Here is a 15163-nt window from a genome sequence, read left to right on the forward strand (position 1 = left end):
GTTTTTTTTTTCTGATGAAGGGTCTAGGCCCGAAACGTCAGCCTCTCTGCTCCTATGATGCTGCTTGGCCTGCTGTGTTCATCCAGCCCTGCACCTTGTTGTCTCGGATTCTCCAGCATCTGCAGTTCCTACTATCGCAGTTTTGATATGCAAGTGTTTACAAACCCGCAAATGATGTGCGCTTTCTATATTTGTTAAATTATGAGAATATTCCTCCCACAGTAAAGTCTCAATATTATTACTGTAGTAAAATCTCAGTAGTTCATTCATGTAATACATGTTAGCTGTGTTAAAAGTGCAAATAGCATTAATCTGCAGTACAAACAGGCAGAACTACTGGCATTTGAAACACCAGCCCATTATCACAGCAGGTGACGTCAATCATTTGGATGTTCTTCTAACAGCACAGGCAATACGACAATGATCTCAGGGAAAATCAGCAATCTCTGCAGAATATTCCAAAACCTGCCCTCCCCCCAAACCCTCTTTGCAATTTGACCAATCAGAAGGTGTCATTCATGACCTACTGGCAGACTTGCATCTTGCTTCAAATCCTTAAAGAAAAACATCAATCATTCAAAACAGGAAAAGGACATTGAATTATACAGTATTAACCTCTAGGATTTGGATACAAAGACCTCAGATTTACTTCTGCCCATCTTTGAAGAGTCTCTGCACTGTTTTTAAACACCAAACCAAATACCAATTTGATGTTCGGGGAAACCAAGCGGAGGCTCGGGGACTGCTTTGTAGAACACCTACGCTCGGTTCGCAATAAACAACTGCACCTCCCAGTCGCAAACCATTTCAACTCCCCCTCCCATTCCTCAGACGACATGTCCATCCTGGGCCTCCTGCAGTGCCACAACGATGCCACCCGAAGGTTGCAGGAACAGCAACTCATATTCCGCTTGGGAACCCTGTAGTCCAATGGTATCAGTGTGGATTTCACAGGCTTCAAAATCTCCCCTCCCCCTACCGCATCCCAAAACCAGTCCAGCTCATCCCCGCCTCCCTAACCTGTTCTTCCTCCCACCTATCCCCTCCTCCCACCTCAAGCCGCACCCCCATCTCCTACCGACTAACCTCATCCCGCCCCCTTGACCTGTCAGTCCTCCCTGGACTGACCTATCCCCTCCCTAACTCCCCACCTACACTCAGCTTTACTGGCTCCGTCCCCGCCTCTTCGACCTGTTTGTTTCCTCTTCACCTATCCTCTCCTCTATCCATCTTCTATCCGCTTCCCACTCTCTCCCTATTTATTTCAGAACCCCCTTCCCCTCCCCGTTTTCTGATGAAGGGTCTAGGCCCGAAACGTCAGCCTTTCTGCTCCTGTGATGCTGCTTGGCCTGCTGTGTTCATCCAGCCCTGCACCTTGTTGTCACCAATTTGATGAACCTCTCTGTCCTCAGCAGGAGTCCTGCTTATTTGATTAGTGAGTATATGCTTGTAGAAAAAGGTAAGAATTGAAAAAAAAAGTAAAAATCCAATTACGCCTGCACAAAAATGCCACAGTAGTAATTAACCTGATGCCTCTCAAGAGGTGGTGGACTTGATGTATACGATCTGGACACTACTCCTAGACACTGGACTCTTTCATCTGAATTGTACATAGCAGCAGAGCAGCTTCATATTCCCAACTCAAACAGATTATGGCAACTCAATGTTTCGTGCTTTGTATCAACATAAAGCTTAGCAATAGGGTGGGGAAGGGGAAAAAGTGAGCTGAAGGTACACTGTTTCATTTGCCAGTTCTGGCAGTGATCAGATACTGGCATTACTACAATCACTGTTTTCTGGATATTTCTTCTTTTGTTTCAAAATTCAGTTCAGTTCAATGAAAGTACCCGCAAGAACTGCTGACTTGTTTGATTTTTCATTTCTCTGTAGAAGATCCAAGGACAGTTACAGGCCACTGAAGATATGTAGCAAAAGACAAACACAATATACGAGGCGCCTGTTATTCAACCGCCTACCGAGAAGAAGTGTCTACATGAACCGTTGCTTATAACAAGTGAAGATCACTCCTGTCACAGTAGACTCTATTTTTGGAAAAAAAATGTTCACAGGTAAGCAAATGTCTCTCTGTCATTTTTTGATTTATTAGCAGTTTATCAACAGAATAAAACCTAGGAATTCTGCTTTAAAATTCAGCCATTGGAAGCAAATGAACTAAACTTTATAATTCCCTATCAAAAATAAACCCAAAAACCTCCCAAGTGACATGGTTTACAGTAAAATTACCAAAGACTGCATTTAACTAATCAATTTCAGAATCACATCTTGTTTAATTATTCTAAATTTACATTATTAAGCAGTTCTTACAACTGAACAACAGTATTTTTAGAAAAATATTTTGATTTAGATTTAATTCAACAAAATGATAAGAACAGATCATTGTCTTGACAACATTCTGTTATTGTTTCAGCTATGAAGAGCTGGTTTAGTAAATTACTTAAATTAATGCTGATAGGTTACCTTAACATAATAACAGTGTCAGACACTCAGACTGAAATTCGGTTAGCCAAGAAAGAGCAGCTCAACCGACAAAAGATAGCAATTTGACTTTTTTTTTAAATGGAGAAGATTAATCTCAACTTAAACAAGTTGCAAATATACCGTAATATTGCAAAATAAATACATAATATTCATCAAACAGAATCTGCACACCAGTGCAATTTATTCAAGGCAAAACAAATTATCACTGTAATTATAACTTTTTAAAAAAAGGTATGATCATCTCATCAACTGTCTCAGTCTCTATAGCAAGACACAGAAGAAAGTGTAAGCAGTAAGGCAGGGTGCACACACTGATACAACAAGTTCTGAGCTCCAAGAAAAATTCCAGAGAGAACGAGTGAATGAATGCAGCACATCTTGAATACTGCGTACAAAGTTTTGGTTTCACTATGTGAGCCAGGATACAGTTGCATTGGGTGCAATTTGGAGCAGAATAGGTAGGCTGATTCCTGAAACAAAGAGGTTGCCTAATGAAGAAAAGTTGAACAAGCTGGGCCTATACTCACTGGAATTTAGAAGAATGAGAGATGATTTTCTTGAAACGTGCAAGATTCTGTGGGGGATTGACAGGGTCATTACTTAGATATGTATTCACTCATGAGAGAATCTAGGAGAGAGAACAAAGTTAAAAAAAAAATCTCAAATTTAAAACAAAAATGCAAATTGGTGGAAAAGTTTAGCAGATCTGGCAGCACCTGTGGACAGAAATCAGAGTTAACATTTCAGGTCAAATGACCCTTCCTCAGAACTGGGAACATCAGCTCTGATTTCTCTCCACAGATGATGCCAGACCTGCTGAGCTTTTCCAGCAATTTCTATTTTTGTTTCTGATTTACGGCATCCACAGTTCTTTTGGTCTCAAAAACTTATGACTATGACAAGAAGAAATTTCTTCTCTCAGAACATAGTTAGCAGAGTTCTCCTTCAGACAGAGCAGGATGAGTTTGACAAGAGGATCAAGGGTTATGCGTTGGGTGAGTGGTTAAACAATCAGGAAAGTGGAGTTAGTGCCAAAAGCAGATCTGCCATGTTCTTATTGAATGGCAGAGAATGCTCAATGGATGGAACAGCCCAGTACTGCTTCTATTTCTTGCCTTATATGAGAGACTTGGATTTAACATCAAATGAGTAAAAGTCATAAAAGGAGAAAACTGACAAGTAGCGTCAATCTGTGTCGGAAGCCAGAATAAACTTATGAAGAAATTTAACTGAACTACATCTCAAAACTAAGATAAAAAGCAACAGTTTCTTTTCACAGTTGTAACTGCAGAGATTACATCACCAGACTTCCCAAAGTAGGCATAAAATGTAAAGGGCAGAGGCCGGAAACAACTTGTACACAGGGCATAACTTTTAAGCTCACATCACCAAAAACTCTAAGAGGATAGCAATAACTTTCACATCAATCATTCTTTTTTATGGCAGAAGATTCTGTTAATACAAAGTACAACAGTCCGAGTATTTTCATGATCATGTTTTTGATGCCAGAGATATCTAAACAACCACTGAACTGTTTGCATTAATGCAGCAAGACACACCCGCAAAATACATCTTGTTAATAGGACTATTTCATTTAGCTGAGCTTTGAAATCTCAGTTCTGAAAAAACACTTAAAAGGAGAAACAGTTACATATCATTCAGTTCGAATAAAAATACACCTTCAATCATTCCAGCAAGAAAACTGTTCATTCGAGTTTGCAATTAGTTCTTTTTCTCCAATGTATTCAAACTCTCGCAGACTGAAATTATTTTCTATTAAATACGCAGATAATTGGCAACAATTTAAATATACAGGTGACAATTCAGGTATGTGATCCCAAATACCCTACATTCTGAGAAAACAGTTTCCACTCAATTTCACCCCTCAAAATGACTCTGCTCAGCACATTTTACCTTGTTAGGCACAAGTAGCAATTGCTAAAAGGAACTGATGCAATTCTGTTGTAAAATACACAATAATATTAGTGATATACTGCTTGGATGCATTGATTAATAAACTGAAACTGACTTATTAACATCTGAATTACTCACTTCACAAATATTGTTTTTGATAATGACATTTCCTACTGGCCAATGTACTAAAAATATATTTCTATTGTCTTATAATCCAACTAAAGCTTGTGCTTGTCCTTTCCATCTCGACTGCAAAACAAGTATGTTGCAAACAGACTTCATCAAGATGTGATAGTAAAATCTTGTTGCGTATTTGCAGCACAATTGAAGACACTTGGAATTACAATTCAAGCTGGGAGTGACTGTTCTGTTTCAATTCAATGACACCACTAATGGGTTCTCAGCAACTCCATGAAATCAAGCAGCTGTCAACTCAATGTATCAGAAGAAAAAGTCATACACTCCCATAAGGAAACGAGCACATCAGGATGTTTGGCAAAACATCTGCTCCTTCACATTTGGTCTGACAAAACAAAAACAGCTAAACAAAGAAATACCCTGTACCTTTTTTTTGTTAAGCCTAGTACACTAATAAAATTTTACCAAAAGATAATTATCAATATGACCATTAATGCTGCAATTTTCACACAAATATTTCCAATAAGTAACAGAAGACCATTACACAGCCTGAATGCATATTAATACTATACTATTGTCAAAACTATGATCAGTACTACAAACCTGTAGTTCAATTCTCAGTTTTACATGATCAAGAATGAATATTACAACACTAGCAAAATAATTTTTCCTTTTCAGTTTAAAATGCATTGATTCAGAATCCATATTTACTCATGTCAAGCTGATGATTAAGTACAACTCAAAGGAAAGGGAGCAATTGATATTTTTTCATCAGCAGAGATGTGGTATACATATGAAATAAAAGCATGCGCACATCATATTTCAGCTGCAAAATTCATCTGATTGCTAATGTAGCTCTTTAAAAAATTCTTAAAATATAGCTCTGATTCAAGAAATGCAGTTGTAAACTTCAGGCTATTTTACTAACTGGCTTTGATTACAAAAAAGACTTATACATCAGCACTATATCAAACAATAATAGCGTGACCACTCATCAAACCCAAATCATACATTACCATCAGTTTTAGTGTAAATAAAATTGAATAAATACCCAACAATACAAATTTCAAACAACTCTGTAGAAGAAATGCAACTATTGTGCAAGCAATATTTTATTTTTCTTTGATCTGCTTATTTCCCCTGCTTAATCTGCCAAATCTTGCAGGTCTTTGTTGCATGTATAATTTAAAGCCATCTGCTGTTTGAGCTTTTACATTTTAAAAAAAACTAAAGATCAGAGTAACCAACAGAATGGGTTTGTTACTAATATTCAAGTATCCTGTTACAGTGCATTTCCTTGTGAAAATAGAAGTTACATATAAAAAATGATGAAGCAGTTTTTCTACATGTCTTTAAATACCCCACTACAAAGACTTTAAAAAATATGGTAGCTCATAAAACCACAAAACCACTTGAAAGCTCTAACAATATTTTCAATTTAAAATGCAGTAATTTCCACCTGGTATTCCAACTTGATTTTCTTTTTTATTATTTTCTGGCAAATGGCTCAAAACTTTGTACAATGAAGAGAGAATTCTATTGTTCACTGGTATGAAAAAATTGAACACTACTACGTTGTTTAAACTCGCACTGATCTGACAAGAGAATATAGCCAGAGGTAATACAGAAATTCTTAAGACAAATTCATTTCTTAAAAAAACTTTACTCTTACTACCAACTTCGGTTATGCAGCTGAGTTGATATCAGCACCTTATTTAAAAGGAAACACATATATAGTGTTTCAAAGTTAATACAGAAATTAATACATAATCAGAGTTGCAAATGTCATTAGAAATAATGTGGACTTCCAATGTCATGTACATTATGTAGGGAGCACAAAAGGCCTCAGGAGAAAATGTTAACCTTGAAAGTTTAAGAATCTCTTAAAAATGTTCTTAGTATATATAATTTTATTGCTTACACATTTTACTTGAGATTCATACTAATGAATATACAGTTTGTCAATACTTTCCACATTTTAATAAGAAATCTTTAACCAAAACCTCAAATACCACCATATATTTAGGCAAAATATTCACACTTCCATGGCTATTTACACTATATTCATTGCAAGTACTGGATATCACTGATTATTCATTTCATAATCATGTTTGTACATTTTAAACAAACTCACGTATGTACAACATTGAAAAAATTTCCTTTCCTTAAAAACGTAGCCGTACAGACTTCTAGCTGACAAAGGAACAGTAGTGGTCCTTCTCCACAAAGTGCTCAAATTTACTATCAGAAATGTATTATTTGTCATTCTAAACCCAAAATAAAGCTTTATAAAGTTCCTCTACAGTTTCATTTTTGCAAAAAAAATCTGATTCAATTGAAGCTAACAATCAGTTTAAAAAAAACAAAAGTCCTTTCAAGAGCAGGATTTAAAAATTGCCATAAATACAAGGGGGCAAATCTAACCAAACTTTACATGACGTCACTGTCCCAGAAACCATGCCTAACTTAGGGGGGGGAATAAAATCCTTCCTCTAAACAAAAGGCTTCAAAAGTAAAACACATTACCCAAAATGGCGAAGGGTTGTTGTTTTTGAAAAGAAAAATGGAGGATATTGTAATATACACAAAGGGATAAATTTCAACAACTCGACTGCAGCCGGCTTGAATAAGGAAGCGGCGGAGATACAAAACAAGGGGAGGGAGATGGAGAGAAAGAGAGAGTCGGGGGGAGGTGGGACAGAGTCGAGGGGCACCCAGAGCGGCAGGGCATCTATACCACAGCCCAGTCAAGCTTTTTATTTGTTGTTGGGGAGGCAGCCGGCCACCAGAATATATGAAACATACACACACACAAAAATGGAGTTATGGTATAATTGATGTGAATGAGCCATGTTGGTGTCTCTGTGCTGACGGGGAGGAGGAGATGGGACGCAGCAGATGTGACGGGTGACGCCGGGGCCGTGTTGTTTAGGCCGACACAGGCCGGCCTAACCTGGCAACCGGAGTGTCAATGGGAGATGGGGAGTGGGTGTACGGGGACGGTGTTGGTGGTCCGGGACAAACGGGAGAGGAAGGGGCACTGCGCCCCGCCCGCCAGCCAGGCACCCTTTCCGGGACACGGCCAGCGTCCTTTCCAGATTTAAACCACCTCCCCAGCCGCTCGGCCTTGGCCCGGGCCGCTCTCAGTCTCTGCCGTGCCCGTTTGTTTTTTTTTTCAGTTTCTTTTTGAAAATAAACTACGAGAGAGACAGAGAGAGAGAAGGTGGACAACATGGGGGGGGGGGAATAAGAGAAACACAAACAGGACATAAAGCGCCTCTTCCCAGAAATTTTCAGAAGACTGCACGGTCAACATTAAGTGCCGTGCGGATAGAAATTACTCAAAAAGAAAACTAGCGCCCGTTGACGTGTTTCTTTTTTTAAAAAAAAGTCCTTCTCCTGGGGCCGCTCTCTACCACAAAAGGATCCGATTCAAGCGACATGTAAGACAGAGACGGTTGGAGACACAAAGTGAAGGGAGAACAAGATTCAGTCTGAGCGGCTGGACATTACCAAGCAGCCAAGAGTTTCCTCCAGCCCCTCACCTTTTTACCGATCCCTCTCCCTCTCTCACACAGAAACACCCCCTCCAACAACTAACATCCATCAATTATTTTTCTTCACCGCCGCCGCAAAACAAAAAAAAGAGAAAAAAAACACATAAGACGAAAAGAAAAATGCAACTCACCTAGCCCGCAAATGTCATCGACTTCCCTTCCGGATACGTCGGGAGTTGGAGGGACAGATGGTGGAATTATTTGTTAACGTTCTTGTTTTCGTTTCGAAACTTTTTTTTCAATTGAGGCGGGAGGAGAAAGGGGAGAATTCGTTAATTCACCAGAAGCTATGAGGGAGACCGAGACTTTTTCGGCTTCAATGCATGTGGTTCACGAACCGGTGACGTCAGGCATGGCTCAAACAATGAAACTTGCTGCTACAAGAAACATTTTCTAAATGAAACCAACAGCTTATCATCCAGCGGCAGAGAAAAACAGCAGATTATAATTCTCCTCCCTCCACCCACCCTGTCCCTGTTTTTTTTCATCTTCCTCCAAACAATCAACTGAGAATTTTTTTTAATAACTTTTTTTCCTAAGGGTTACAGGCTGTATGAGTACGTGAGAATTGTGAAGCCTTGTAATTCATTATAAAAGCTCCTCATTTTTGTTTTCGCAGGCGATGCGAATGTCAGCTCAGCCTTTTCCGCGGTCATTTGTAACAAATGCAAGTACAATGATTGCAATGCAAGCACATACATATGGGAAAGGTGCGGAGTGTTAAGCTACTTTAATTGTGTGTCCTTTCAAAAGAAAATATTTGGCGTTTAAATAATTTTGGGGTGCGTATACTTTTTGTCAAAATGCAGCAGACACAGATTGTTTTGCAGAATAAACGAAGTGTTCAATTCATATATGGTATTAAATTTTTTGATCATAAACTGACCCAAAGATCTGCATCAGACAGCTGCGCTGTGCTAGCAGTTATTGATTTTTCGCTGCTACATTCCGGGAATACAAATTTGATCGCTTCAGTATACTATGCAGTAATTTCATTAAAATTAGAAAGCAAAAAACTAGTTTGAAAAACATTTAATTTGAACAAGATACAATTACACTTCAGTGGTACTGTGTAGTTCTTGCTAGGTGTAAGCACAGACACGACGAGATGGATGGCCTTCAATGCTGCAAACATTTTGTCCTTCAATATCCCACAATACTTAAGCTCAAAATGAATGTTTTGACATATAGTTTGACTCATGAATGAAATATTGATCATTTCTATATATGTCTTTCCTTTATATTAAGTAAAGAATATCAGTTAGTCTGAGTACATAGTTTGCTTCAGTTTTTAACGATACTTGTTTATTCATTTTTGCATTAAAGAAACAATACAGATTGAAGGTTTCCTTATCAAGAATACTGGAAGCTGGATCTGTGATAGTAATTTCAGTTACATTGGAATTAATCAGAATGAAACTTTAAATAAGGAGTGTCATATATCATAAGTGTTAATGGGATTTAAGTATAGTAGAGGGAATCTCTGCAAACAGCAAAAAATTAAACTTACTATAAAATGTATTCTGCCATTAAAATCATGATTATCTTTACTTTTAATGAAATGTTAATTTCTTGTGTTGCCATGGCATTATCACAGCAGATTCATTGCTTGCTCATCTGATACAATATTTAGTCAAGATAATGTTTCAGCCTTTTTAGGGCAGAAACTTGTAAATTTACAGATATGCAAAAATTAGGAATGTATAATGGTGTCTGTCACAACTATCTACAAATACATGGCAAATAAATATGAATTCTGATTCCTTGATATATTCTATGTATACCATTGATAATAGATTTCTATTTTGCAAAAATAAGTACTTGTTTGATATTTATGATTCAAAAAAATAAGTAGTAGCTTCTTTGGGACACCACTGGTTTCATTTCCACAGTAATTATAATTTCTTGTAAATCAAATGAGTGTTCCTTTATTATTGCTCACAAAACTTATTGAATGGTGAATGTAGATATCAACTTAATTTTTGGATGAGTTAAATCATCTCAGAAAGAATATTTGGTGAAATTATATTTTATATATCAATGGTATGCTATAGCTTACAAATCAATATAGCAGAAAATATGAAATAAAGCATGTGATATTAAATCATTGTTGGGTGTCATTTATAGAGGTGAAACAGAGCCTCCAATTCATCTATTAATTATGTCTAGATATAATAATATCTGGTTTTCCAAACTACTATACGTTGATAGAGGTTGATATTCTAATAATTTTTGAATTACGAAAGAAAATCTGATGTAAGTTTAGAGGGAAGTATTGCTTGGACTCACACAGCAGATTTGTGGGGTTATCCAGTGAATAATGTTCTGTGTTAGGAAGAGTAAAAATGACCAGGGATCTCTTTTTTGAAATGCACGTATATGGATGTTATGAGAGGGCTGAATCATTTCTCCCTGATTTCCCACTAATTGTCACTAGCAAGGTTCACACTGAACGATAACCTCTTGGAGGGGGTGCCTGGTGCCGATTAAGCGATATACCAGGAGTAAAAGGCAGAAGATCATGACTGACAGGGTTTGGTTGAATTTTTTCAGGAGATGACTAGATACATGGAAGAGGGTAGTGCAATGGATGACGTCTACCTGGACTTCAGTGAGGCTTTTGTTTAAATCTTGCATGGGAATCTGGTTAAGAAGGTAAGAGTCCATGGGATCCAGGGTAATTTTTGCAAATTGGATTTAAAATCAGCTTAGCGACAGGAGACAGAGGATGGGAGTGCACCAGAGAGGGTACAGAGAAGATTGAACAGGATGTTGCCTGGTATGGAGTGTTTCAGCTATAAAGAGAGACTAGATAGTCTCGGGTTGTTTTCCTTAGAACAGAGAAGGCTGAGTGGTGGGGGACTTGATTGAGGTGTCCCAAATTAGAGGAATCAACAATTACGAGGCATAGTTTCAGGTAAAAGCCAATTTAAGGATTTTTTTTTCTCCCATAGGGTGGTGTGTACCTGGAACTCATTGCCTAAAAGGGTGGTAGAGGCGGGAATCATCACAACATTTAAGAAGTATTTAGATGATCACTTAAAGCACTGTTGCATTAAGGGTTCAGGCCAAGTGCTGGAAGACACTATTCGATGACTCCAAAATAGCAGGAAATATATTTTTAAAGTATTAAAGAGACAAAGTGTATTGAAAGGAGACGTCCAGCATTAGAGTTGAAATGGAATAAAAGACATCAAATCCAATGAAGTAAATAAAAGATTCTTGCCAACACACCAAAATAGCAAAACATCTCACCAAAAGGACTGTCTGCACAGTTTTCTAATTATTTCTAGTTCTGATTAATTTGCAGAGATGTTTTGCTCCAATTTTTAAAAATATATACCGTGGCCTCAAAAAAAGAACTTATTAGAATTTCCAGACCCCACCCTAAAGAATTTTCCCCAGATTACTATCATAATAAGACTTACAACATGGGGGAATGTCAATGTCAGTCCCTTATGCCTTCAAGGCATACCCACTGGAAAACCTGAAGTGAACATAGATCATTGATTCTGAACTGAATGATAAACCTACTATACATCTGGGCCTGTTTCACAATTGAGCAGAATGTCCACCCAATATTTACTTTAACATGTAATTCTAAATTTAAACATGTGTTTATCCATCTAATAATTTTATTCACACAGAATTAACTTTTTCATGAAGTCTGTTTTACCTATACTGAGGCCTAGCCCTTTACTTGTGGTCTGTTGTTCTAGGATCATAGTCAAAGTTAAATACCCTGCTTAAATTTATGTCATGTGGATTCTTATTTTAAAACCATGCATCATGCTTTACATTCAATTATCTTAAAAACAGAATAAAAATTCCTAAGTAACTGTCTGTTTAATTTTTTAAAATTGTCTTCAATCTTCTTTCGATGTTAAAGAGCCTAAAATCTTAAGCAATAGTACTGATTTCCTAGTTGTATGTGGTTAAAGTCACTTATTTCAGTTTATGAAAATATATGCTCCCCAGAACTCCATACCTGATTAGCCTCACTGATAATAACTTCATTGTTAACTCCATCCTTTTAGCGAATAGTCAATAATAACAATACTCAAGTAATTTTCTTCCTCTGTGAATGATATCTACATGTTCCATACACTTTCATATCTCCTGATTATTTTCTTAACATTTTTACACTGATGTCCTATTGGAAAGAATAAATTAACCATAATAAAAACATTCAGTGAGCATTTGGGCGAAGAGTAGAGCTAAGGAACCACTCCATGAATCATCAGCTTGATGTTGTGGAGAGACTTGCATGATCTAAAGATCAGTTGAATCAAGCTCATCGCTCCTGGTACGGACACCCATAGCAGCAGGCGTCAGACAAAAGGTGGTCCAAAATGTTCTAAACAACATGCAAGAAAGGCAAAAAAAGAATTGTCCATCACATCAGCTGCAAAGGTTTGCACAGGAAAGCTTGTCTCAGTCATTTTGACTCGACAAGCGACAAAAATTTGACCACAAGCCCATCAAGATCATTTGGGAAGCGAAGACCCAAAGGTTTTCACTTTAAAGTCATGTGCAAACTACTACCAAGGTCCTTTCGCAACATTCTATGGCCATGCAGAATTGGCAATGGGAACAGAGCTTTTCTTTTAATTAAGGGAAGGTGGACTTGATGGGCTGGGCCAGCATATATTGCTGAAGCCTAATTACCTTGAAGAACGTGAAAAACGCTATCTTCTTGAATGGCTAGAGTGCATTTAGTGTAGGTACATGCACAATGCTGCTAGGGAGCAAGTTCCAGGTTTTGACCTAGTGACAGTGAAGGAATGGTGATATATTCCCTGGTAAAGATGATGAGTGGATTGGAGACAAACTTAGAGAAGCTGGGCTTCCCATTTATCTGCTGCCCTTGTACTTCTAGATGTTAGTCGTTGTTTGGAAGCTGTTGTCTAAGCAGCCTGAGTGAATTTGTGTGGTGCAGCTTGTAGATGGTACACACTGCTGCTGCTGTGCATCGGTAATGGAGGGAGTGAATATTTGTGGATATGATGCCAGACAAGTGGGTTGTATTGTCCTGGATGGTGTCAAATTCTCGAGTTTTGCTGGAGCTGTGCTCGTACAGGACAGTGAGAAGTACTCCATCACACTCCTGACTTGTGCCTTGTAGATTGTGGACAGGCTTTTGTCAGTCAGAAGGTGAATTACTCACTACACAATTCCTAACCTCTGACCTGCTTTTATAGCCACAGTATTTATAGGGCTAGTTCAATTCATTTCTGGTAAATAGCAACCCCAAGAATATTGATAGTGGGGGATTCATCCTTGGTAATATCATTGAAAGTTAAGGGATGATGTTTAGGGTTTCAAAAAAACTGCGGATTCTGGTAATCAGAAACAAAATGAGATATTGCTGGAAAAACTCAGTAGGTCTGGCAGCATCTGTGAACAGAATGCAGAGTTAATGTCTTGGGTCCAGTTCTGAAGAATGGGGTCACGGGAAACCAAAATTAAATCTGCTTTCTGTCCATAGATGTTGCCAGACCTGCTGAGTTTTTCCAGCAATTTCTCATTTGTTTATGGTTAGATTTTCTCTTGTTGGAAATGGTCATAGCTTAGCCCCTTGTGTCATCTGAAAGTTACTAACCACATGTCAGCCCAAGCTTGGATATTGTCCTTGTCTTGCTCTATTTGGACACTGACTGCTTCAATGTCTAAGGAGTTGTGAATATTGCCAAACATTGAGCAACCATCAGCAAACATCCCCACTTCTGGTCTGATGATGGAGAGTAGCTCATCGATGAAGTAGCTGAAAGATGTTGTGCTGAGTACACTGCCCTGAAGAACTCCTGCAGAGATGTTCTGGAGCTGAGATGATTGACTTCCAATAACCACAGCCATCTTCCCTTGTGCTAATTATGACTAAAACCAGTGAAGAGTTTTCCACCTGATTCCCAATGACTCCAGTTTTGCTAGGAATCCTTGATGCTACTCAGTTAAATGTGGCTTTGATGTCAACAGCAGCCACTCTCACTTCCCTTCTGAAATTCAACTCTTTCGTCAATGTTTGAAGCAAGGCTGTATGAGGTAAGTGGCCTGATGGCTGAGTGGCCCTAGCAGAACCTAAACTGCGCACTAGTGAACAGGATATTGTTAAGCAAGTATTGCTTGATAGGATGACACCTTCCATCACTTTACTGGTTATCAGTTTTTTGTAAACCTGGGAATTTCTAGTCAAGAATCTACAAACAGTTAACAAATGTGTGAAGGTGTTTGGACACCTCTGATAGGACAGAAGTGTGTTTGGCAGTAACATCTGTCTGAGTAGTTTTTTTCAGGGCATCATCTTGGGAACGGTGTCCTAAAAATAGGCTGATAGATTTGTGGGTCAAGAGTCAGTCTGTTCAGCCACACAAAGACCAAGGCAGAAAGGCAACACCCTAAGTAATCGCGGCACAGCTGACAATGAGAGCTGATGATGATGGTCAGGATTCTTTGATTTGGATGAGAATTTAGGAGGCATGGTTAGTAAGTTTGCAGATGACACCAAAATTGGTGGTAAAGTCGACAGTGACGAAGGTTATCTAAGATTACAAAGGGATCTTGTTCAATTAGGCCACTGGGCCGAAGAGTGGCAGATGGAATTTAATTTGGATAAAAGCAAGGTGTTCCATTTTAGTAAAACAAACAAGGGCAGGACTTATACAGTTAATGATAGGGCCCTGAGTAGTGTTGAAGGACAGACAGACCTAAAGGTTCAGATGTTTGGTTTTTGAAAGTTGTGACACAGACAGGTTAAGAAGGCATTTAGCATGCTTGCCTTCATTGCTGAGACCATTGAGTATAGGAGTTGGGATATAATGTTGAGGTTGTACAGGACATTGGTGTGGCCACTTTTGGAGTACTGTGTACTGCGATATGAAGGATATTATTATATTGGAGAGGGTTCAGAAAATATTTACCAGGATGTTGCTGGGACTGGAGGGTTTGAGTTGTTAGGATAGGACTTTTTTCACTGGAGCATAGGAGGTTGAGGAGTGATCTTATAGATGTTTGTAAAATCATGAGCGACATGGAATCGGAACAGATATGAATCACTC

General features: G+C 38.4%; 1 protein-coding gene across 1 annotated transcript in view; it reads right to left on the reverse strand.

Moving 5' to 3' along the window:
- The window catches only part of baz2ba (bromodomain adjacent to zinc finger domain, 2Ba), a 312926-nt gene extending 304383 nt beyond the window's left edge, over positions 1 to 8543 (reverse strand). Inside the window, exon 1 of the mRNA XM_048598962.1 lies at positions 8240 to 8543. The gene's annotated coding sequence lies outside the window, so the exon portion shown is untranslated. The remainder of the gene's footprint in view (positions 1 to 8239) is intronic.
- Between the last annotated feature and the right edge of the window lie 6620 nt (positions 8544 to 15163).

The sequence above is a fragment of the Rhincodon typus genome, chromosome 7 (assembly GCF_021869965.1).
Source record: "Rhincodon typus isolate 14 chromosome 7, sRhiTyp1.1, whole genome shotgun sequence".
NCBI lineage: Eukaryota > Metazoa > Chordata > Chondrichthyes > Orectolobiformes > Rhincodontidae > Rhincodon > Rhincodon typus.